At 45.1% G+C, this 23021-nt stretch overlaps 1 protein-coding gene across 5 annotated transcripts in view; it reads right to left on the bottom strand.

Annotated features, from left to right (window-relative positions):
* The window catches only part of FOXN2 (forkhead box N2), a 166262-nt gene that overhangs the window by 27461 nt on the left and 115780 nt on the right, over nt 1-23021 (bottom strand). The window lies entirely within an intron of this gene.

Genomic DNA, 23021 nt, shown 5'->3' with positions numbered 1-23021 from the left:
TGGACTGACCACTGACTATAAGATTCTTCAATAACCCCTAATTCGAACATTTTCTTTACTTCGGCCTTGATTTCTTCTCTTTTGGCTGCTGGGATTCGGTAGGGTCTCAATGTTATCTTGGCTCCAGGGATCGTGCAGATATGACGATAGGTCTCAGTCGTCTGCCCTGGTTTTGTAGAGAACACATCTCGGTTGCGATTAATCATGTCAGCTGCCTTGATCTTTCAGATCGTCATCAAGTTGGGTGATATCCTCACTTGCTTGTGTAAGTTATCCTCCTGGGAAAGGGTCTCCTGCGCATCTAAGCATGCCTCTCAATTGTGCAAAGGTTTTAGAATATTGATGTGGTAAATTTGCTCCGGTTTCTTGCGGCCTGGCTGCTGCACCTTATAGTTCACCTCTCCCACAGCTTCGATCACTTTGTAGGTCCCTGCCACTGGGCCAAGAGTTTACTTTCAGCTGTGGGCACCAGGACCATCACTAGATCCCCTGGTTGGAACCATCAAAGCTTTGCTTGGTGGTTATAATGGGTTCGTTGGGTCTCCTGTGCTTTCTCCAAGTGTTCCCGTACAATGGGCGTAACTTGGGCTATCCGATCCCTCATCTGCAGTACATGCTCGATTATGTTCCTTCCGGGATTTGGCTCTGTAGCAGGGTGGACCTCTGCTCCTGCCCTGAGGGGTTTAAAAGCGGCCTGGCAGGGCTTGAGAGCGGTGGCTCTAAAAGCTGTGCTGATTGGGGAAGTGGCTGCAGCTGGGCCACACCCCAATCAGGCCACAGCTGGCCCCTATAAAAGGCTGTGAGCCAGGAGCCCAGACAGGTTGGTCTCTCTCTGCCTCCAGAGAGAGAAGGGCCTAGCTGCAGGGAGCTTGAGACTGGATACCTGAGTGAAGCAGGGCTGGGGAAAGGCAGAGGAGCTGGGGAGCTCCAGCCTGGAAAGCCCCAGGCTGCGGCCTAGCAGAGGGCTAAAAAGTATTGGGGGTTGCAGAGGGCAGCCCAGGGGTAGGCCAAGGCAGCAGGCCCCAACCCAACCTTGCCAGTGATGAGTTGGCTGATACTGCAGTCTGCCCCAGGACGTGGGGCTAGACAATGACTGGCAGTAGCCATACACTGAGGCAAGGTGGGGATAGAGGGTGGGGGTTCCCTGAGGAGGGGAAACCCTGAGAGAAAGGGGTTACTGCTGGGGGCAGCACCCCATGTAAAAGGGCACCGGGTCCAGGGAGGGACACGGGGGCCTGAGAACAGGTGGATCACCAGCCTGCAGAGGGCGCTCCAGCGCTGGAACGAGCTAATTCCCGGAGTCACCAGCAGGAGGCGCTGCAGGGGTGAGTCCGACCCATCTACAGGCTCCTCTTCCCAGGCTTCTCTGGCTATAGCAAATATGCCCCGTGGGTGGTGCCCATATAGTAGTTTGAACAGAAAGAAACCCATGGAGGCTTGCGGGACCTCCTGGATGGCGAACATGAGGTACGGCAATAGGGTATCCCAATCTTTCCCATCCCGGCTCACCACTTTCCTGATCATGGCTTTGAGAGTCCTACTGAACCTTTCCACAAGGCCATCTGTTTGCGGGTCTTATACAGCAGTCCGTAGGGCTTGGACGTGGAGCAATGAACTGAGATCTTTCATTAACTTGGACACAAAAGGTGTCTCTTGATCCATCAATATCTCCCTGGGTAGCCCAACCCGGGCAAAGATCTGTACTAGCTCCTTAGCTACTGTCTTGGTAGCTGTGATGCATAGGGGGACAGCTTCTGGGTACCAGGTTGCATAGTCCAGTACAACAAGCACATGTTGGTGGCCTCGAGCTGTTTTCTCTATGGGCCCTACTAGATCCATGGCTATGCGTTCAAATGGTACTTCTATTATTGGAAGAGGTAGCATAGTCCAGTACAACAAGCACATGTTGGTGGCCTCGAGCTGTTTTCTCTATGGGCCCTACCAGATCCATGGCTATGCGTTCAAATGGTACTTCTATTATTGGAAGAGGTATCAAAGGGGCCTGCAAGTGCGGGCGAGGGCTATGTAGCTGACACTCCAGACAAGAAGTGCAATATCGCCTGACATCTTTGTGTACTCCTGTCCAGAAGAACCTCCACAGGATCCGTGCCTGGGTTTTCTCTACCCCTAGGTGTCCTCCAAACAGGTGACTGTGGGCAAGGCTCAATATGGCTTTTTGATGTTTTTGTGGCACCAGAAGTTGCTGTATCTCTTGCTCCTGCATTTGCATCACCCGGTACAGGAGATCTTTCTTTACTATAAAGTAAGGTCCTGGACCCATCCACGGGTATCCCATCTATCTTTCCTGGCTTTATCATATCTGGGGTCCTCCGCCTGGTCCCACCCAAAAGTCTCTCTCCCAGGACTAACCTGTGTGAGCTCCCAGGGACCCGCGTCTTCTTTTTCTAATGGCTCGCCACCGTCATGGCTGGGCCGGCCTCCGGTTCACCTTCTGTGGTGGTAGTTTGTCTGTTGGCTGCTCGTGTTCATCTGCCTACTAGGGCGGTCTTCTGGCCCTGGGTCAGGATCCGGATTCCCACAGCTTTTGTGGCCTTCCTCTCTTTTTTGGTCTTCCGGGTCCTTCAGGAGGCTGAGAACAGATCCTGAGAAATCTCAGCGAACATCAGGGGTTGGCATTCCCCTGGAGATAAGTTGCTGCCCTCAAGGTCCCCACCTCCCTCCAGCCTCTCGGGGGGGGGGGGGGGGGAAATTATCAAACCCTGGATAGTCCCTCCCAATGACTACAGGATATGGTAGTTTAGGAACTACGCCCACTGTCACCTCCATGGGGTTCCCAGGAACCTCTACTTCCACCGGGATGGTAGGGTAATGGCTCACGGCCCCATGCACACGCGTCACTGCTACATGTTTGGTTTGTGGCAGCTGGCTACTATTTACCAGCTTACCCGATATGAGGGTGATAGCACTCCCAGAGTACACAAGCGCTGTAGTCTCTGCTCCATTTATCATCACCGGCCTGGTGTAGTTATGCGGGGCTAATGCGATGCCTGCAAGGTGGATAAGGGAGCATGGGACCTCAGAATCCCCCAAGTTACATTGCATAGGCTCCTCGGTGCTGGGACACTGTGCTGCTATGTGTCCCCACTCCCCACATGCATAACATCTATAATTGCTTCTAATCACTCCCCTATCATGGAAGTTAGGGGGTTTAGTCCCAGGGTCCCCCCCATTCAGGCCAATCCCTTTCTTCTGGGGTCCCCGCTGGTTTTCACACACCCCGCCTTCCACCTAGGACTCCCTGGGGGTTTGGTCACCCAGTCTTCCAGGGTTGGGTTCAGGTGCTTGCTCCAAAAGGTGCTTTCTTTGGGTAGTCGGGTCAATTCCCTGGCTGTCATCCGTCTTTCTACCAGCGTGATCATCTCATCGTAGGTGAACGGATCATGCTGGCCTACCCATTTGCGGAGATCTGGTGGCAGTCCCCACATGTAATGGTCCATCACCATAGGGTCTCCAAAATCTTGTCCAGGCTGCACAAAAAAGGGGTGAGAATGCTGGCCCACTGCTCCTGGGGCCATGCCTCACGCTAAGCAGTCCTCTAGAATGAGAGGAGATATGCCTCTACGTCATCTTCTGATGTCATCTTTGGCAGACAACCAGTGGCCCTCAGAGTTCACGTCCTGTCGGACCCCCGGGCCTGGATGGTGAGGCTCTTCAGCTGGTCCACTACCTCTTGCAAGTGGGCACGATGTTGGGTTGCCTGGCCCATCAATAATTGATTGGTTTCCTGCTGTAGCCGTGTAGACTCCTGTTGTGCCATTGCCTGAGCCCAGGTGGCCTCCTGCCGGGCTGCCGTGGCTTGTACCAGAGCTCTTAGTACCTCCTCCATTGTGGTACAAAGCAAACAAACAAACCAAAACAAAAAAATCCAAAACCCCAGTGCACTTATTTTTTTTTAAACCTCTTTCATCCACACACTGTAAACAATGATCCCACGGCTAACACCAGTTGTAACAAAGCTCTGTCCTTGTCTCCATGTGTCCCACGTTTCCTAGCGGATTTCACTAGCCTCAGAGGTTCACTGTGACCCTCCACATAGCCCTCTTAGAGGCAGGGGTCACAGCCTACTGAGCTATTTTCATCATAAGCCAGCGAGGGAGGTGAGGAGAAGCTATCCTCCCTTGTATAGTCTCTGTTGTCTCTCAGTCTCAGTGATTAATCAGGGGCACAGTCCTTCCTGTGTACTGCTCAGTCTCTCCAACAACTTCCTCCCATAGCTCCCGACATGCGTGCCTCCCTGACTAACTGGGAGGCTTTTAACTAGTTTCAGCCAGCCCCTGATTGGCTTCAGGTGTCCCAATCAACCTAGCTGTCTCCACTGCTTTCTGGAAGGATCTTAATTGGCACCAGGTGTCTTGATTAATCTGGAGCAACTGACATTTGGTTACCATGGAAAGAGGGATTTGTTTAGCCTGGGGCTAACATACCTGTTTCCCACTACTTTCCTATAGCCATCTGGCCTTGCCCTGTCACACGTACCATTCTCTCACTAGAAAGGAAAACCTATAATGGCAGCATGCCGTAAAAGAGACCCAGTTTGGGAATATTTTAATGAAGTTCCTCTACCTGTGGGTAAGACAGGCATGTGTCCAAAATGCAAACAGTGCAACAAAGAAATGCAAGGCCTGGTTGCCTGAATGAAAAAACATCATGAGAAGTGTTCTTTCTCAGGAGGAACCTGCGCTGATGAAAGGAACATATCTGAACATGCAGGATCTTCAGGTTGGTAAACTTTTTTATTTCATACTTCTTTCTTAAGGACTGCCTGTCTTCCTTCTGGACAATTCTTGAATTCTCATGTTTGAGCAAAAAATATAGTTGTTACTCTATGGTACTATCATTTTAGATGCAGTTGTGATAAAAAATAAATAGAAATAAACAGCTGAAATAGGCAGATCTTCCTTTTACAATTTCACCTTTAAAGTAGTACGGAGTATCAGTGAATGTAATACTAAATGAGCAGTATGGTAATAATAATTAAATAACTGCATTAACTTATTTTGTTTAGGAAAATACATCCTCAACATACAGGATTCTGAAGACTATCCACCTTTACAATCACCAGCATTTTCTATAGTTTCAGAAAAAACAACAAGGAGTCCTTGTGGCACCTTAGAGACCAACAAGTTTATTTGGGCATAAGCTTTCATGGGCTAAAACCCACTTCATTAGATGCATGGAGTGTAAAATACAGAGGCAGGTATAAATACACAGCACACGTTTATAGTTTTAGAGTTATCTGCCAATGATAGTGTTTCAGTCACATCATGTATGTTCAGGGCCAGTGCAAGGATGTTTTGCGCCCTAGGCGAAACTTCTACCTTGCGCCCTTCTCCCCCCTGCGCCCCCACCCTGAGGCGCCCACCTTGCAGCAGCTCCCCACCCTCCGCCCTGAGGCGCCCCCCTTGCGGCAGCTCCCCACCCCTGCTCCGTCTCCACCCCGAGCATGCCATCGCTGCTTCACTTCTCCTGCCTCCCAGGCTTGCGGCGCCAATCAGCTTAGGTGCCGCAAGCCTGGGAGGCGGGAGAAGTGAAGCAGCCACGGCATGCTCGGGGAGTAGGCAGGGCAGAGGTGAGCTGGGGCGGGGAGTTCCCCTGTGTGCCGGCCCCCCCTCTTGCTGCAGGCGGCCCTCCCTGCGCTCCCCTGCCCCAGCTCCCTCCACCTAAATGCCAGCGGCGACCGGGGTGGCCGAAGATCCTGCCACCGTGGTCACTGCTTAAGAAATTGGCACCCCCTAAATCCTAGTGCCCTAGGCGACCGCCTAGGTCACCTAAATGGTTGCACCGGCCCTGTGTATGTCACATAGCCACAGTAGATCACCTGTAGCAAAAAGAAAAGAAAATCTCCATCATCCAGAAACAACTACAGATAAGTTTGTGATAAGAACCAGCAAATTACAAAAAGAGGTAATCATGGAAAAATTGCCCAGGTTGTTTATGCAACGAACTCTCCTTTCGTATGATTGAGAACCCACACTTCATTAACATGGTTCAGTCATTAAGACCAGGATACAGTCAACCCAACAGAGGAGATGTCACAGGCAAATTGCTGGATAAAGTGTATGAAAGAGAAATTGAGCAGTTGTAGGAATATTAAAGAGGGTACTAACAGTGATTCCCCCAAGTGACACTGACCCCCCCCCCCCCCAGTTTCACCAAGTGCAGAGGTCTTTTAGTTCTTCTGTTGGGGCTTGTGGGCTCCTGTCTGCAGAAAACACTGACTGTATCTGTCCTGTGAAACATACTCTATTACTATGTAAAACTTACAAACAAGTTAATTGACTTTGTTCTTGAAGTAAACACTATGCTAGCCTTAAGCTGTAATTGATACAATGTAAACAAACAGACTCCCACCCTCTGTGATTACAGGGCCAGGAATCTCATAGGAATTAACTCACTCCCCAAAAGTGGTGTAGACAGTAAATTAAAATATGGTTAAGATATGGAATGTATGTTGATGAATGTTTGATGTATGTGAATGGTTAGGGAGGTGCCAGCCTAGAAAGGATCCATCGGCCGAAGAATGTGTCAAGTGGACCACCAGACAACCCCCGGAGGGTAAACTGGGATCCACCCCAAACACCTGGAAGGAATGTGCCACTTTAAACAGTGTGGAGCCACCAGGAATGTGCCATCTGCTAATTGAGCCAACAACAGCAGGATGAAACGGTTCCCATAGACTAACATAGGAATTAATTCCTATAAAAATGGACTCTAAAAACTGAGGACTTTGAGTCCCTGGTTCTGCTGCCAACCTCCAGGAGCATCAGGTGCATCTGACACAGACTCGGCTCCATCCTCATGACCAAGATACCTGGCCAGTAACTTGGCATGAGCAACTTCTAGACTGGTAACTATAACACCTATAAGAACCTGAATGAATGATTGTGTGAATGAATATATGTATGTGTGTGTATGTGTATAAGGAATAAGAAGTGATAGGAGTAAGTAGTAAAACAACGTTGCTTTTATCTTTTGCCTTATTATTATATTTACAATAAATGTGGCATCTTTGCCTTATCCCTCTTAATAAGATCCTGCTGGTTTTTATTATATTGGTATAACACAGTGTGCAAAAGGTTTAGAGGGTAAAATAGTTAACCTGAGTCTTGATGGGTGGAGCAATGTCCACAATGATCCTGTTGTATGTGCTTGTGTGACAACAGAAGGGAATGTCTTCCTTACAGAAACAATTGATACATCAGGAAATGTGCACATAGCAGAATACTTACAAGAAGTAGCAGTAAAAGCTATAACAAACTGTGAAAAAAAATTCAAATGTCTAGTACCCAGCTTGGTCACAGACAATGCTGCAAATGTATCCAAGATGAGAAGAAATTGTGTAGAAGAGAGTGAAGAGAGTCCCAAGCTAATAACATATGGTGCATATATTGCTCATTCAATGCACCTCCTAGCCGAAGACTTCAGTGTTCCAGAAATAAAGGCTAAAGTTGTTGAAATTGCAAAATCCTTCCCTAACAACCACTTTGCAGCAGCTGCTCTGAAAAAAGTGGGAGGAACCAAGCTAACTCTCCCACAAGACATGCAATGGAACTCAGTAGTGGACTGTTTTGAGCACTATATCAAGAAATGGCCTAATCTGATGACAGTTTGTGAACAAAATTGTGAAAAAATAGATGGCACTGTCACAGCCAAAGTTCTCAACATTGGGCTTAAGAGAAATATTGAACACATGCTGAGTACCCTGAAGCCTATTTCTGTAGCCTTGAACAAAATGCAGGGAAATAGCTGTTTTACTGTTGAAATTTGGAAAGAACAGAGTGAGGTCTTAAAATGAGAAATATGCAATGACAGAGTTAAATTACAAGCATTAAAAAAACGAATGGGACAAGCACTATCTCCAGCTCATTTTCTTGCAAATAGTCTCAATACCAGGGTCAAACCTTAACTGGTGAAGAGGAGTTTGCTGGATAGCCATCATCCCTCCATAATGCCAACTATAATAAACTTCAGAGCTAAGGGTGAACCATTCAAGAAATATACCGTATGTTTGCTGATGATATTTTAAAGAAAGGCACACCAGTGAACTGGTGGAAGTCAGTTAAGCACTTGGATTCAGAGACTGTTGAAATGATAATCTCACTTTTAATAGCAGTAGCTTCTTCTGTTGGTGTAGAAAGAATATTTTCTTCCTTTGGACTAATTCATTCCCAATTGAGAAATCGTTTGGGACCTGAAAAAGCAGGAAAGCTTGTTTTTCTTTTCCAGATTATGAGCAAACAGGAAAATGAAGGTGAAGACAACTGAATTAGCTGCAGAAGCCAATATTTTAGGTTTCTCATGTTGACCTGGCTCACATAGTCAATTTAATTTTTTTTAAATATTTAATTTAACCATTTTAGTTAAAAACAATTTTAACAAAACAAACCTGATTTTAAAAAACTTGAATGTTTAACTAAATTCAAAAATTCATATGTTTGTTTTGTTAAAATAGTGTATGTTTCCTGTTGAAGAAAAAAATCCAGAATACAGATTGTTGTTTTAGTTAAATAAAACAATTTAAATGTCTGTCTGGTGATGTTCTCCTCCTAATACAGCATGGCAAGAAAATCCTCCAAATGTTAATGATTAACCTTTTGAATTGGAGATAGTTCACCTCCCAATTTTCTGATATAGCTGTAAAACTAATCTGAAAAGTTTTCAAAATAAATCACTTAAAAATGTATAGTGTGTACCTTCTAAAAATGAAACCTACATCTATCTCTGAGCTGTAAAGAATATGTATTAAGGTTATAACAGCCAACAAGAATGCACTTTTATGTAGAAATCCATGATTAAATCAAGTCTTTCTGACTAGTGACTTAAATCATGATTTAAATCAATTTGATTTAAATCAAATCTACCCTGATATTGCGCCATTATTTTATTTGAAAATTGGCTTTGTGCAACAACTGTGATAGCCGCTGGTGAGAGCCTCTTCTTTTTCTCAGCTTTCTTCTGGGGCTCATCTCTTGAGAATTGCTCCTGGGTTGGTTTGCGGGCTCATTCCATTCTAGGCTACTCCTCAAAGGACCCACCCGCTTGGCTTCCTCTTCCTTCCTTGAGGGCTCTCACTCCTTCCCTCATGGAGCATGGAAAACTCATCTTATCTATCATTCAATTGCTACATACGGTATTCCTATTCTGAATAGGATACAATTTTACCGCACTTCCATTGTGCTAAACACAGGCATAAATCAGCTTCTTTATGGCACTGCCTGTGAAGCAATAAGTAACTACTGTGCTCAGATTCACCACTCAGTAAAAACTTAGTGGGAATTGATGTGAATTTCAATCTGGCACTGCCTCTTTGGGGTACAGATGTGAAAGACCCAGTTGAAAGAACTGTATAGAATGTCACCAATAAGAAGGACGTTGATCCTTACTTTACTGATCACTTAATCCACTCCAGCTTTTAGAACGCAGGTCAAGGAAATCAGATCTTGGCCTTCTAAAGACACACACATTAACTTCACAGTGCAAAAGAAAACTTCTGTAAAACCCGAGGACTGTACATAGTAGCATTCAGCATTAACCAATACCACCAAGATACTTCTACAGTTATTTCCTCCTGCCTAGGCTACAACACAAACTAGATAAACTCATCCTTTTTCCTAGTATAGATATATAAAGTTACACCTCTAGCTTAAGTTTTAAGTCAGATTTAGCTAGCATGTGGTGTTACCTAAATCCTATCTAAACTTGAACACTTTTCCTAGTCAAGATAAACCTTAAAAGGTCTTTGGTCTTAATTAGGCTATGATGATCACACTCCACTGTGGGAGGAGGATCTGTGTGATTTTCCACCTCTGCTGCGACTATAGCTATGCTTATTGAAATGTGATCATAACTTTTATTTCACATCTACCAAAATGGAAAATGTTATTGTCAGTGTAAACAAACAAATGAATTGCTGATTCATTTTAAGATCTGGGGTAAATAAGGATGGGCAGTCTGAAAAAGAAAATGCATGTGTGCAAAAAAATTTTTAAAAACAGTGACATTTGTAACTTTTATAATTCAACTCGCCATAGTAGCAGAGTAAAGCAAACTAAATGGAAGGCTTTTTAAATTGCCAATGTTTGGATTTTTTATAATAGCAAAAATCTCCCAGGCCAGTCTGCATATTTCAGGACAGTATTGAGATGCCTTGGGTTGGTGGCAATATCACAGCGGGGGGTACCTTTTCTTGTCCAAAGCACCTCATTGATAAAACAATGTTTCTTATGGCTTGTCTACACATACAAATTAATCTGGGATATAGCAGGGTGTAAATTTTAAATTGATTAACTATTTCTGATTAACTCCATGTGTGGATGCTCTTATTCCCGAATAAGAGTGTCCACATGTGGAATTAATCAGAAATAACTATTCTGGAATAACTTCCCATATAGACAAGACGTTAGAATAGAATGTCTCATCAAAAGGGCCTTTTCTCCTGTGAATTCACAGCTGTAAGATACCCCTGCTTTTTGTCTTCTGTGGCTGAAGCACAATTGCAATCTGGTTGCTCCAAATGATTGCGCAGTTCCAGTCCTCTTCTGAGACTTTTTATGTAACAATAATTCAAACCAATGCACCCATCAGTCTCACTGGCCCTAAGGCAACATTTCTCAAATGTGGCCACCACGGGCTTTCTGTGTGGCCACGACAGCCTCATGGGCGGTGTTGCTCCTAGATACGCTGCCCTGCACTGCCACTGGCGAGAGGTGGGGCACAACTGCAGGAGCAAGGTGAGTTCTTGACCTACATTGGTGGGTGGGGGGTTGGGTGGCAGGCTCCAGCTGCGGGACTTCAGGGCAGTGGCTACTAACACCCCCAGCTCTGGCCACGCAGCCCTGGCCTCCAACTGCGGGGCTGCAGCCTCAGGCCGCTGGTTCCAACTGTATAGCAGCAAGCACTGGCTCCGGCTACACAGCGGCAGGCGCTGGCCACAGGCTAGCCACACAGCAGTGGGCTCCAAACATAGGGCTTTAGGTGCCAACCCCTGGCTCTGGAGCTTCAGTCGGCCTCTTACCCCCAGTTCCAGCCATGAGGTGGTGGGCGCTGGACCCGGTCTCCAGCTACGCGACTCTAGCCCCTGGTGCTGATCCCCTGCCCCAGCTGCACGGCAGCAGGCACCAACCCACAGCTCTGTTCCTGGATTTCGGCCATGCAGTGGTGGGAGCTGGCCCCAGGCATTGACTCCTGGCTCCAGCCATACACCCCTGGGCTCTGGCACCCAGCTCTGTGCTCTAGCCATGTAGTGGCAGGCACTGGCCCCGGGTGCTGAGCCACAGCTCTGGCTCCGCTCCATGGCTCCGGCCACGCAATTCCTGTCCCTAGCTCCGGGCATTGAGCCCCACCCCTGGCCGCATGGCAACAGACACCAGGCCCAGGCTCCGGCCATGTGACATTGGGGCTCATCACCCCCCCATTCCCCCAGCCCCCGCTGCCTCCCACAGCCCTGTATCCATCCCTCCCCCATTGCTCCATGGCCCTGCTTCCTCCCTCAGCCCCACATCCAACCCACCATCGCCTCTGATCCCCTTTGGCCCCACCATCCAGGGCTTAATGGGTCCTGGGGCTTGCTGAGAAAAGTGATATTAACAAACATGCAGGTATCATTTTTCACAGAAGACTTACTAGCTCTTGATGAAAAGTGATATTTGTATGTTTGCTAATATCACTTACCACTTTTTATAGCCTTCCAGGTAGCTACTAAGTGTACTGTGATATTAACAAATATATAAATATCACTTTTCACTGCAAGCCCCAGGACCCATTAAGACCTAGATGGAGGGCAAATAGGGAGGCAGCATTAGTCTGCCTAAAAAACTCTACAAATATAAATTACAATTATTTGGATGTGAATCTGTGGATATTTGTTTTTCCTAAAGTTAATTAAGTATTTTAGGAAAAAAGTGTCAGTGTGGCCACCCATGAGAGTTGATCACTGCACTCTGAGGCCACCAAAAATTTTGTTGTGAGAACCCCTGCCATAAGGTATGTTTGCACTGCAGCTGGGAGGTGTGATTCCCAGCCGAGTTAGCAGTATAGATGCTACAGCACTGGCTGGGGCTAACTCCCGAGGCTCAGACTCACAGAAGACAAGAAGATTTGTACTCCTGTGGCTATCCTAAGGTGCTACTAGTACCGTAACATCCACACTGGTATTTTTAGCATGCTAGCTCAAGTCTACTCAGGCTGGGAACCACACTGTAATGGTACCTCCCATAAGGCTTTATGGAAATATGCTTAGGATGTGTTTTATGCTACATATGCCATATAACATATCTCCGTAAAGGTTATGATCTACTGAATGTATTAACCCTATTTGTATGCATGTATCATTTTTGTATTCAAAGTTATGAATGTTATGAATGATGCCTGTGTACTGGCTTGATTTCTAAAGAACCTTAGTAGAGCATTTGGTCAGTTCCTGGAGAAAGGAATGTTGAAATTAAGTACCTAAACAAGAAACACTTAAAGAACAATTGGATCCTGGAATGCTCCAATCCACATAAGAAGTCTACTCGAGAATGTTCAGTTAGCATGTAAACAATGGATGCTACCTGTAAAAACTGAGTCATGCATGGACATGTGACTTGCCCAGGTGACTCCTAAACTCCATCTTGGAGCTGGACTTTGCATAGGAGTGAGGAGGGGGTCTCCACCCACAAGAGAAACTCTATTTAAACCCCTGGGAGACCCCTCCATTTGATCTTCAGCTGGCTAAAGAGAGAGCCTCTCCACCCCCCATTCCCCAGATACTTGAAAGAAACTGGAACAAAGGACAGTGTGCAAAGGGTGTGAGTGATTGCTGGACCCAGGCTAAAAGGAGATTAGTCTGTAAAAGGGAGCATTCTAGAACTGGTGAGGATCTTATCTGTATTCAGTTTGATCAGACATAGATTTGCACATTTTATTTTATTTTTCTTGGTAACTTACTTTGTTCTGTCTGTTACTACTTGGAACCACTTATATCCTACTTTCTGTATTTAATAAAATCACTTTTTACTTATTAATTAACTCAGAGTATGTATTAATGCCTGGGGGAGCAAACAGCTGTGCATCTCTCTCTATCAGTGTTATAGAGGGCGAACAATTTATGAGTTTACCCTGCATAAGTTTTATACAGGGTAAAACAGATTTATTTGGGTTTAGACCCCATTGGGAGTTGGGCATCTGGGTGTTAAAGACAAGAACACTTCTGTTAGCTGCTTTCAGTGAAGGCTGCAGCTTTGGGGCAAGTAATTCAGACCCTGGGTCTTTGTTGGAGCAGACAGGTGTGTCTGGCTCAGCAAGACAAGGGTGCTGGGGTCCTGAGCTGGCAGGGAAAACAGGAGCAGAGGTAGTCTTGGGACATCGGGTGGCAGCTCCCAAGGGGGGTTCTGTGATCCAACCCATCACACACACCTCTCAGCTACCCTGTGTCACCCTTGTCTTCTGGCCTCCTTCAAGGCTTTCACAGCTCTCCCCTACTGAGGCTTCTATGTAAAAGTCTCCCTCTCAGGCCTGCTGCCTGACAGGTGTGGAGGAATCCTTTGGCCAGTGATCTGTTACAGCACCCTCTCCATTCCTTGCCAGTTTTAGCTTCCCCCACTGGCATGAGAGGAGCATCAAGCGCACAGCCACGACTGCAAACTGAAAAAAGACTATCAACTGTAATCAAATTAAGCCAAATATATTTCAGCTCAGAAATCCATCCGCGCGGCTCAACCTGCACAACTTCTTACATAAAATCATCACAATAAACCCAAACAAAAAAGTTTAATATATTTTAGTAGAGCAGATTTGAAATACGTACATCCTCTTTCCACAGCCTTGAGTCATTCCTCTTAACACTGAAAATCTGGTTTATAAAAGCAACTCAAAAGTAGTTAGTTTCATTCCAATAAACTTCAACTAGTTTAGATTATATCACCATAAACGCACTAAAACACACAAGATTTCAGTGGTGAGTTAATAAAGGCAGAGGAAGGAGATGGTTTTTCTTTGCAGACATCAGAATGCACACACTCCTCCAGATCAGCAAGAAAATAGCCTTGTCTCACTTTACTAACAGCTCATGAGCACACCAAGTGAAAGGAAATGCTGCCATGGCAACAAAAAACAGGGTTATTTGAAACCAGACACTTAACTGTCCCCTAGCTGCACAACTTTCAATATCAATTCTTCCAATTTCAAAGATTGAGAAAAGCATAACATAAAATTTTTAGAGGTCAAAACAATTACAACCATCCCACATTATATTTTGCAGTCCAGCAGCAGATCCAGGCACCAGCGCTCCAAGCTGGTCCCTGCCTTCGGTGGCTTGCCTGTGGGAGGTCTGCCGGTCCCGCGGATTTGGCGGCAATTAGGTGGTGGGTATGCCGAAGCTGCGGGACCGGCGGACCTCCCGCAGGCAAGCCACCGAATCCACAGGACCAGGGACATCCCGCAGGCAAGCTGATTTAAGAACGCTGCTTTGGATCATTATCAAGCAGAACTAGCCATCAGTATGGATGCATGTCTTCTCGAACGGTGGTTGAAGCATGAAGGGACATATGAATCCTTAGCGCATCTGGCATGTAAATATCTTGTGACGCCAGTTACAACGCCAGGCGAACGCCTGTTCTCACTTTCAGGCGACACTGTAAATAAGAAACTAGCAGAATTATCTCCTGCAAATATAAACAAACTTGATTGGCTGAATGAGAAGTTGGACAGAGTGGACTTGTAGGCTCTAAAGTATTACATTGTTTTGTTTTTGAGTGAAGTTATGTAAAAAAAAAAATCTACATTTGTAAGTTGCACTTTCACGATAAAGAGACTGCGCTACAGTACTAGTATGAAATGAAGTGAAAAATACTATTTTGGCTTTTTTACAGTGCAAATATTTGTAATAAAAAATAAATATAAAGTGAGCACTGTACATTTTGTATTTTGTGTTGTAATTGAAATCAATATATTTGAAAACATAGAAAAACATCCAAAAATATTTAACAAATGTAACAATAGATATTTTATTGTGCAATTAATCAATATAGGGAACAACCTTCCTCTACAACAGGGGCGGGCAAACTTTTTGGCCTGAGGGCCACATCGGGTTTTGGAAATTGTATTGGGCTGTGCCTCCCCAAACAGCCAGGCATGGCCCGGCCCCGCCCCCATCCCCTCCCTGCTTCTTGCTCTCTGATGGCTCCCCCAGGACTCCTGCGCCATCCAATCCCCATGTTCCCTGATGCCCCCCCCGAACCCCTGCCCCATCCACCCCGCCTGCTCCCTGTCCCCTGATCACCCACAGAACCCCCTCTCCTTCCTGACTGCCCCCCTGGAACCCCTGCACCCATTCAACCCCCCATTCCCCACCCTCTGAATGCCCCGACACCATACACACCCCCACCCCCTGACCACCACCCCAAACTCCCCTGTCCTCTATCCAACCCCCTGCTCCCTGCCTCCTTACCGCGCTGCCTGGAGCACCGGTGGCCGGCAGTACGGCTGTGGCTGGAGCCAGCCATGCCACCGCATGGCACAGAGCACTGGGTCAGGCCGCAGCTTTGCAGCTGCGCTGGCCGGCCGCCCATAGCATTGTGCCAGTGGCGCAGCACACTGAGGCTGTGGGGGAGGGGGAACAGCAGGGGAGGGGCCGGGGGCTAGCCTCCCAGGCCAGGAGCTCAGGGGCCAGGCAGAAGGGTCCTGTGGGCCGGATGTGGCCACGGGCCGTAGTTTGCCCACCTCTACTCTACATACACCACATTCAGGCTGTATTCCAAATCCTTGGTGCAATATGCAGAATTTAGCAGGTTGCAGGTGACGTCAGAAGTTATCTGACATTATCCTTATGAATCACATTTCTCTTTTGAGTCAGTTGATTTTTGTTTATTGTCTTAAAAAGTTAGTGACCATCATTTCTGCTTGGAAGCCAGAGGGGCAGGGTGCTTTGTTGTCCCCACAAATGCAAGAGAATCCAAATGTTCCAGACCAGGCCCCGGCAGAGAAGGCTGGGAGCTTGATTGGTGTGGATATCAAAATCTGGTTTAGTTGTGTAAAGTAGCTTTTCCATGCAGGGAAGTTATGATTACCCCCGCCATTCCTTAAGCTTGTGGGTGGTTTGGTTTGGTTTTTTAATTAAACTTTTAGGGTTTGGGAATAAGTGAAACTGAAGAGAAGGAATTAAAACAAATTACTATGGCAAACCAATTCACGATTGGCAAAACATACGATTAATCCTGTATGTTTGAAAGATTCTTGACAGAGAAATCATCACTCTAGACAGAGGAGAATGCCTTTGACAACAATTCCACACAGATGTGGAGAAAATAACTTGTTTTCCATCTCTTCTTCCTCTTCCCCTGGTTCTGATAGGCACAGCTCACCTTCCTCCTGGGATGAAGATAAACGAAGATTATCTGTTCTTTCTGTGCCTTTGGATATCTTGGGTACCTGTGTTTATATGGTAGGTGATCAGACAATGAATCTGGGAAGAACAGATATCAAGATCTGGGATTATTCTTTTGAAGGTTCAGAATGTTCACCCAGAAGCTCCATGTGAGTGAAATGCAGAATCTGAGCTCAGGATTAGCTTTTCCTTCTTTGTCCAGAGATCCTTACTGGACTTTTTGCATGTTGAGAAAGAGGACTCCAAAGAAAGTTTGTTCATAGACATTTTCTTTTAGAGGAACACCTTTTAGAAACAGATTTAGGCTCATTCCGTTTGGGTTTAGAGGTGGAAGGAGAGTCTTCCCCCTCTTTAAAGAAATGCTCCCTTCTGTTACTGGGGGCTGAGGGAGAGGGTGTTGGGGGGTGAAGGAGGGAGGAACCCTGTTAAAAATCCAGGAGGCTTTCAGTGATGAAGAACTATTTGAACAGGCTGCTGGGATAGTCACACCTAAATTAGAAAACATGAATGAAGGCATATTTCCAGTTTGTAACTAGAAAAACAAATATATACACCACATGATGTTTGAGGCAGAAGGAGGAAGAGAAATTCCTTCTAGCTAGTTGGGAAGGAATACAGGAACCCTTGAGTCCTGATAAATCACTTGCTCCTAGAGAGAAACTGGTGTGCTGCTTTCTCCTCACTCCTGGTTGAGTAAATGATAACAGTAGGGCCACTGCTCTTTGAACCACTGCTGAGAGAACCCCAACAGAAGCCAGATGTCTAATTCAGATGCTCCATTAACCAATTTTGGGCAATTTTGTGCCTTCCTCCATGTGCCAGAGGTCTCATGAGCCTGCTAAGGATCTCAGCAGATAATACAGACTTTGTTCTCTATACTGGGCTGCAGGGAGTTTGTGGAAGTGCAACATTTTGTGAAGAGTGAGAGGCAGGAAATGAAAGGTGTCAGACAACAAATCAAGAAAAAGCAGCTTCTTGCTCCTTTAGAACATAAATTCTGTAAAAATCACAGCACTGCAATTAGAACCTTGTTGGAAAGAATAATGGTAGGGTTCCATTGATGATCATATAGCTGAGTACAGTGTTATAAGTCCGGTCTGTCTCCAAGCATATACAAGAGGAAGAACCCACTGTGAAGATTTTGGGACATAAAAGCAGGGTTCAAATTTTGAGCGTACACACTGGTATGGCATACCAGCACCTCTTTCATGCTACCTTCTTATTCTGCAGAATAAGAGTCTCTAACTATTCTGGTTGCTGAAATAGCCTTGAAAACATGAACTGAGTGTAACTGATGCCGTGACAGCTGCTTGCATTTGCAGTATCTGAAACATCTCTGGGGGTCCTAACTCAGAGACCCAGTGATAATAACGTTAACATTTACAGTATTAACTATTTCACTGGTCATCAAAGCACATACGAAAGGAGAGGGAGGATTCTATTCTGAAGATCTGCACAATATACTGTGTGTGACATCTCATTTTGGCACCACCAGTGAGTGGGCTTAGGAGATACCACTTTTCACCACCCCACCAGTCAAGAAGGAGCCACGCCCAAAGTGCCTAGCAGAATCCACAAGACATGTGATGTCTCTCAAATGGAGCCAAGCTCAAGTAGTACTCAGTGGCTTTACCATGGGATAGCCTGGTATGAAATGTCCCATGGGGAAAGCCAAGCCTAAGTAGCCTATGAAAAGAACAATAAGCTGGAGGAGCCCAGTGTGCATGATCATATTTTGAACATCCGCAGAGACTACTGATTCTCATTGGTGGAGCTTATTTGGTAGGAGGAGCTTGGAAGAGTACCACCATAGTTTCTCCCCCATCTCCTCACAGTATGACCCCAGCATAAAGCTGACAGAAAATAAGAGTTTTAATTAGAGCTGGTCAGGAACTTTCCCACTCAAAACATTTTTTCCACCCGTCAATGTCATTTTGTCAAAACTGAAACTGTTTGCAGGAACAGCCGGTTTCATGAAATCTCCCAATCAAAAAAGTTTTGAGATTGTCAAAATGCCCTGTTTTGACATTTTCAAAACAAAATGTTTCATTTTGGGGAGGTACCATGACTTTTCATTTCAAAATTTTACTTAATTTACACTCAGAAAGACTTAAAATGACTGAAAACAAAACATTTTGAAATTATGGAAATAAAACATATTGCTTGGCCTGATCAGGAATTTTTTTTCATCAGTAGTTTGTGAAAAAATTCAAGATTGACTTTTGTCCTGATTTGGGATGGGAAAGATTTTTGATGTCTCAATATTTGTGGGACGGGAAAATTATTTCCCGTCTCAGCTGTAGTTTTAATGCTTACCGTTGAATAACTGTTGGAAAGTGGATGCTTTTGAAAATCCTGTTCTGTTCTTTTAAATGTTTTCACTACTCTGGAGACTACTAAACTATGGAATTCATAGGAACTTGGGGAAAATGTTCCTGTGAAATACATTTGTATGCTCTCTCTGTTGGGGAATGATAAGATCTTTTCTGAATTTTATCTCCTCTTTCCAACTAGACGGGTCACAACTAGTAATAACAATTCTGATTCTCGTCTCACATCAGTTTTCCACAAGTATAACTCCATTGACTCAATGGAGTTACTCCTGATTTGCACTAGCGAGAGAAAAGAATCAGACCATCTGTAGTTCCTGCTGCCAATATGTAAGATATTCAAGGTGTGATTGGTGATTACTGAAGTGAGAGATTTTCCAGATTGGCAACATCTTTGTTTAAAGGAGAAAAACCACACACTAGACACAAGGGACACAAGGGATGTATCGGGTGAGTTCAAAACATAGTACCTCTGCATATTAGACAACCATACCATCAAGTGATGGTTTGCTTGCAGTTGGTTACGGTGACTCTCTCAACTCTCATTAGTGGCTTCAAGTAGCTGCGGCTAACGGGAGTTTTGCGAGGGACTTCTCCAGGTGAAGGAGGAGCAATTACATGACCCTTTGGGTAAGTTTGTCGTCTGTCTCTGTCTGTCTATCTGTGGGGAGTGCTTGCTGCTGCACTGAAATATACCCTGTGGTCTGTTCGTCTGGGGGACCATGTGCTGACTATGTGAGTGCTGAGCCTAACAGCCTGCTAAGCAAGACTGAGAGCTTCTTAATGAGGCTTTGATACCTAAGACCTTAACCAGGGTCCGGGGCTACTCAGGAAAACCAGGACTTTAAAAAGCCCGTTCCTAAGCCACCAGAGGAGCTAGCAAACAGAGGAGTTTTGTGAGGGAGTTTACAGGGGGAGTGGGAGGCTAGATACACATTACATTCCTTAAACTTAAGCCACACAAAAAACCCTGATAAAAACAAAACCTCAACAAAGGAACTAACTTCAGGAGTGAAAAGAGAATGCAGGCAGAAGTCCAGCAACAGAGTGGAGGCTATCCAGTTTATTGAACCCAATGCAGCATGTATGATTACCTGCCCTATGAGCAGGTGGCTTATGTGTGCATTCAGTGCAAGGAGTTCCTGGCCCTCAGAGACCATGTATGGGCTTTGGAGAACAGGGTGAGCTGGAGGAGATAAGGGAGACAGAGAGGTACATAGATGAGACTTTCCGGGACACAGTAGAATGGTCCCACCTCCCTGTCTGACAGCCTCTGAGGAGGAAGAAAGTCTCAGGGAAGGAGAACATCCAATTGGAGCAGAAGGAAACAATCCCATAGTTGGGACTCTCCTTCCAGATGACATTGTGGTATCCTCTCGCACTGAGGATACCTCTCCAGGGGAGGGAACTCCAGTTATTAGGAAGAGACAGGTATTAGTAATGGGCGATTCGATCATTAGAAACACAGATAGCTAGGTTTGAGATGACCAGGAGAACTGCATGGTGACTTGCCTGCCTGGTGCAAAGGTTGTGGATCTCTCAAGACATCTAGATAGACTTATGTGTAGTGCTGGGGAGGAACCAGTGGTCATGGTACATATAGGTACCAATGACATAGTGGGGGATAGGAAACAGGTCCTGGAGGCCAAGTTTAAGCTGCTAGGTAAGAGATAGAAGACCAGGACCACCATGGTAGCATTCTCTGAAATGCTTCCAGTTCCATGCACAGGACCAGTTAGACAGGCAGAATTGCAGGGTCTCAATGCGTGGATGAGACGATGGTGTAGGGAGGAGGGGCTTAGATTTATTAGGAACTGGGGAAACTTTTGGGAAAAGAGGAGCCTATACGGGAAGGACGGGCTCCACCTAAACCAAAATGGAACCAGATAGCTGGCACCTAAAAATTAAAAAGGTTGTAAAGCAGTTCTTAAACTAAGGGCTGGGGGAAAGCCAACAGGTGCAGAGGAGCATGTGGTTCAGACAGAGCCATCCCTTAGGGCAGGATCTACTAAATGAGATTGTCTATGTCCTAGTAAGGAGGAGAGGCTGGAAGATGATAAAATACAGGGAGGATCTGATGAGAAACAGTCAAATGAAAAAAAGTCTCATTCAATTACAGCATGTAGTGGCAGACAGCTAGAAAGTGACAAGTTTTGAAAGTGCTTCTATACCAATGCTAGAAGTCTAAATAATAAGATGGGTGAACTAGAGTGCCTCGCATTAAATGAGGATATTGATATAACAAGCATCACAGAAACTTGGTGAATGAGGATAATCAATGGAACACAGTAATACCAGGGTACAAAATATATCGGAAGATCAGAACAGGTCATGCTGGTGGGGGAGCGGCACTATATGTGAAAGAAAACATAGAATCAAATGAAGTAAAAATCTTAAAATGAACCAAACTGTACCAGAGAATCTCTATGGATAGTAATTCCATGCTCTAATAATAACATAGCAGTAGGGATAGATTACCGACCACCTGACCAGGATGGTGTCAGTGACTATGAAATGCTCAGGTGTCATTAGAGGAGGTTTTGGAACAAATTGATAAACTAAATAGTAATAGTCACCAGGACCAGATGGTATTCACACAAGAGTTCTGAAGGAACTGAAATGTGAAATTGCAGGACTACTAACTGTAGTTTGCAACCTATCATTTAAATCAGCATCTGTACCAAATGACTGGAGGATGGATGGAGGATAGTTAATGTGACGCCAATTTTTAAAAAGGGTTCAAGAGGTGATCCTGGCAATTACAAGCTGGTAAGCCTGACTTCAGTACCGGGCAAATTGGTTGAAACTATAGTAAAGAATAAAATTGTCAGACGCATAGATAAACATAATTTGTTGGGAGAATAGTCAACATGGTTTTTGTAAAGGGAAATCATGCCTCACCAATTTACTAGAATTCTTTGAGCATGTGGACAAGGGGGAATATAGTGGATACAGTGTATTTAGATTTTCAGAAAGCCTTCAACAAAGTCCCTCACCAAAGGCTAATAAGTAAAGTAAGTAGTCATGGGATAAGAGGGAAGGTCGTCTCATGGATTGGTAACTGGTTAAAAGAGGAAAGAAAGTGTAGGAATAAATGGTCAGTTTTCAGAATGGAGAGAGGTAAATAGTGGTGTCCCCCAGGGGTCTGTACTGAGCCCAGTTCTATTCAACATATTCATAAATGATCTGGAAAAAGCGGTAAACAGTCAGGTGGCAAAATTTGCAGATGATACAAAACTATTCAAGACAGTTAAGTCCAAAGCAGTCTGCAAAGAGTTACAAAAGGATCTCACAAAATTGGGTGACTGGGCAACAAAATGGCAGGTGAAATTCAGTATTGATAAATGCAAAGTAATGCACACTGGAAAACATAATCCCAACTATACGTATAAAATGATGGGGTCTAAATTAGCTGTTAGCACTCAAGAAAGAGATCTCTGATGTTTTCACAGAACTATCCAAAATGACTCAACTCAATGTGCAGCGGCAGTCAAAAAAGTGAACAGAATGTTGGGAATCATTATGAAAGGGATAGATAATAAGACAGAAAATATCATATTGCCTCTATATAAATCCATGCCCACATCTTGAATACTGTATGTAGATATGGTCACCCCATCTCAAAAAAGAGATATTGGAATTGGAAAAGGTTCAGAAAAGGGCAACAAAAATTATTAGGGGTATGGAGCATCTGCCATATGAGGAGAGATTAATACGACTGGGACTTTTCAGCTTGGAAAAAAGATGACTAAGGGGGGATATGACAGAGGTCTATAAAACCATGACTAATGTGGAAAAAGTAAATGAGAAAGTGTTATTTACTCCTTCTCATAACACAAGAACTAGGCATCACCAAATGAAATTAATAGGCAGCAGGTTTAAAACAAACAAAAGGAAATATTTTTTCATCCAACGCACAGTCAACCTGTGGAACTCCTTGCCAGACGATGTTGTGAAGGCCAAGACTATAACAGGGTTAAAAAAAAACCTAGATAAATTAATGGAGGCTATTAGCTGGCTATTAGCCAGGATGGGCAGGGATGGTGTCCCTAGCCTTTGTTTGCCAGAAGCTGGGAATGGGCGACAGGGGATGGATCACCTGATAATTACCTGTTCTGCTCATTCCTTCGGGGTACATGGCATTGGCCACTGTTGGAAGACAGGATACTGGGCTAGATGGACCTTTGGTCTGACCCAGTGTGGCTAATCTTATGTTCTTATGTGCCCTGCAGTACCACACCCCAGAATCTTACCTCCACTGGCATACTAAACCTAGTGATATCAGCTAGTGGTGATCACTAGTGAAA

Source organism: Mauremys reevesii, linkage group 3 (genome assembly GCF_016161935.1).
Source record: "Mauremys reevesii isolate NIE-2019 linkage group 3, ASM1616193v1, whole genome shotgun sequence".
NCBI classification, from domain to species: domain Eukaryota; kingdom Metazoa; phylum Chordata; order Testudines; family Geoemydidae; genus Mauremys; species Mauremys reevesii.
The sequence above is the reverse complement of the archived record's forward strand: the minus strand, read 5'-3'. Positions and strand labels throughout refer to the sequence as shown.